The sequence below is a fragment of the Oncorhynchus keta genome, unplaced genomic scaffold (genome assembly GCF_023373465.1).
Source record: "Oncorhynchus keta strain PuntledgeMale-10-30-2019 unplaced genomic scaffold, Oket_V2 Un_contig_17805_pilon_pilon, whole genome shotgun sequence".
Lineage (NCBI taxonomy): Eukaryota > Metazoa > Chordata > Actinopteri > Salmoniformes > Salmonidae > Oncorhynchus > Oncorhynchus keta.
Window position 1 is genome coordinate 4,491 of NW_026280589.1, and position 3,647 is coordinate 8,137.

A 3,647-nucleotide genomic window follows, 5' to 3' on the forward strand; every position below is an offset into this window, starting at 1 on the left:
GATGTCTTGCTCTCAGGCAGACTAAATAACTTTTTTGCCCGCTTTGAGGACAATACAGTGCCACAGACACGGCCTGCAACGAAACATGCGGACTCTCCTTCACTGCAGCCGAGGTGAGTAAGACATTTAAACGTGAGCACCTCGCAAGGCTGCAGGCCCAGACGGTATCCCAGCCGCGCCCCAGAGCATGCGCAGACCAGCTGGCCGGTGTGTTTACTTGACATATTCAATCAATCCCTATACCAGTCTGCTGTCCCCACATGCTTCAAGAGGGCCACCATTGTTCCTGTTCCCAAGAAAGCTAAGGTAACTGAGCTAAACGACTATCGCCCCGTAGCACTCACTTCCGTCATCATGAAGTGCTTGAGAGACCAGTCAAGGACCATATCACCTCCACCCTACCTGACACCCTAGACCCACTCTAACTTGCTTACTGCCCAAATAGGTCCACAGACGACGAATCTCAACCACACTGCACACTGCCCTAACCCATCAGGACAAGAGGAATACCTATGTGATGATTGCTGTTCATCGACTACAGCATTCAACACCATAGTACCTCCAAGCTCGCCATCAAGTCGAGGCCCTGGGTCTCGACTCCCGCCCTGTGCAACTGGGTACTGACTTCCTGACGGGCCCCCAGGTGGTGAGGGTAGGGCAACAACATCTCCACCGCTGATCCTCAAGGGTGCGTTCTGGAGCCCTCTCCTGTACTCCCTGTTCACCTATGCACTCGCGTGGCCACGCACGCTCCAACTCAAATCATCAAATTTATGACGACACAACAGTGGTAGGCTTGATTACCAACAACGACGAGACGGCCTGCCAGGGAGGAGGTGAGGACCCTGAGGTGGTGTCAGGAAAATAACTCACGCTCAACAAAACTAAGGAGATGATTGTGGACTTCAGGAAACAGCAGAGGGGAACACCCCCTATCCACATCGATGGAACAGTAGTGAGAGGGTAGTAAGTTTTAAGTCCTCGGCATACATCACAGACAAACTGAATTGGTCCACTCACACAGACAGTATCGTGAAGAAGGCGTGAGCAGCGCCTTCAACCTCAGGAGGCTAAAGAAATTCTGGGCTTGTCACCAAAAAAGCACTCACAAACTTCTACAGATGCACAATTGGAGATGCATCCTGGCGGCTGTATCACCGCCTGGTACGGCAACTGCTCCGCCCACAACCGTAAGGCTCTCCAGAGGGTAGTGAGGTCTGCACAACGCATCACCGGGGCAAACCACTGCCCTCCAGGACACCTACACCACCCGATGTTACAGGGAAGGCCATAAAGATCATAAAGGACAACAACCACCCGAGCCACTGCCTGTTCACCCCGCTATCATCCAGAAGGCGAGGCTGGGGCACAGGTGCATCAAAGCTGGGACCGAGAGATTGAAAAACAGCTTCTATCTCAAGGCCATCAGACTGTTAAACAGCCACCATTAACATTGAGTGGCTGCTGCCAACACACTGACACTGACTCAACTCCAGCCACTTTAATAATGGGAATTGATGGGAAATGTAAAATATATCACTAGCCATTTTAAACAATGCTACCTAATATAATGTTACATACCCTACATTATTCATCTCATATGCATACGTATATACTGTACTCTATATCATCTACTGCATCCTTACGTAATACATCTATCACTAGCCACTAACTATGCCACTTTGTTTACATACTCATCTCATATGTATATACTGTATTCGATACCATCAACTGTATCTTGCCTATGCTGCTCTGTACCATCACTCATTCATATATTTTATGTACATATTCGTTATCCCCTTACACTGTGTATAAGACAGTAGTTTTGGAATTGTTAGTTAGATTACTTGTTGGTTATTAATGCATTGTCGGAACTAGAAGCACAAGCATTTCGCTACACTCGCATTAACATCTGCTAACCATGTGTATGTCCTTCTGTAGCCAGTTGGTAGAGCACGGCGCTTGTAACGCCAGGGTAGTGGGTTCGATCCCCGGGACCACCCATACATAGAATGTATGCACACATGACTGTAAGTCGCTTTGATAAAAGCTGCCTGCTAAATGGCATATATATATATATATATATATTTGTATGTGACAAATAAAATTTGATTTGATTTGAAATCAGATGTGCCGCTTCTCAGACTTGCTTTCAATGAACATGACAGATCTATAACTCACATTTCTGTGGGAATGGTCGGGTCACCCAAAAAGTTAGATACTGCAGCTTTAACATTAGTCTACATCTAGCTACATAGTGAACTTCCATTCTCAGGCCAGCGGCACAGTGTATGAATTTATGGTTGGATCAATCGCCGTTATAATCATTGATCAGTATGGAGGATAAAAATGTAAATTCTGTCAATAACGCTTGGCTTTTGATGAAGCAAAATCCAAAATGGCTATCCTGGACACTTTTTTGTGTGCCAAGACTCAGTTTAGCTCAACGCTGATTGGATTGGCTATTATCCGCACTCCGGGCTGGAGCGAGCTGTCGATTCGCACTTCGCTCCACAGGTTGTATAACTTTTTCATTACATTTCATTATAGTACAACGGTTGATTTGTCTAATCTAGCAATTTCTTCTAGCTAGCTACATAGCCGTCCTTGTATCAGAGATACCTGCATAATTATCGTATTTCGTCGCCCTAACGTAGCCTTCACTGCTATTCGCCCAGGAGCTAGCAAACGCCAGCTAACGCCCACAGATTAGCATCACTGTAGTGCTATTCACTCAACTGAACGACTTGATTAGTTTAGTGTTAGCTAGCTACATAGCTGTCTTTGTTTCCAAGATAATTGTGTAGTTTAGAGTGTGTGTAGTCTTGGAGTGATTATCTTAATTCACTGAGGTTCGCTAGCCAGCTATTTGTCGTCCTTAACGTAGGAGACTCTGCTAGCTAGCCAACAGCTAACAGCTAACAGCTAGCCAACGTCTACTGAATAGATTCAACAACCCGGTCAGGTAGTATCACATTTTCATTTCATTTCATTACAGTACAACGGTTTGATTTGTTTGATCGTAGCTAGCTACATAGCTAGCTACATAGCCGTTTTGTTTCAAAGATAATTGTAGTCTAGAGCGATTTCCTAGGTTAGCTAGCCAGCTATTGTCGCTTCTTTAACGCAACGTAACGCAAACAACACTGCATAGCCAGCTAGCCCCCTAATAGTAGCACTGTAGAAACTATTACACTCAACGGAACGCATTTCTACTAGTGTAGTGTCAACAACGCAGCTACTGCCAGCTAGCCTACATCAGCAGTACTGTATCATTTTAATCATTTTAGTCAATAAGATTCTTAAGCACGTAAGCTTAACTTTCTGAACATTCGAGACGTGTAGTCCACTTGTCATTCCACCCTGCATTAGCGTAGCCTCTTCTGTAGCCTGTCAACTATGTGTCTGTCTATCCCTTGTTCTCTCCTCTGCACAGACCATACAAACGCCCACACCGCGTGGCCGCGGCCACCTAATCTGGTGGTCCCAGCGCGTACGACCCACGTGGAGTTCCAGGTCTCCGGTAGCCTCTGGAACTGCCGATCTGCGGCCAACAAGGCAGAGTTCATCTCAGCCTATGCCTCCCTCCAGTCCCTCGACTTCTTGGCACTGACGGAAACATGGATCACCACAGATAACACTGCTAC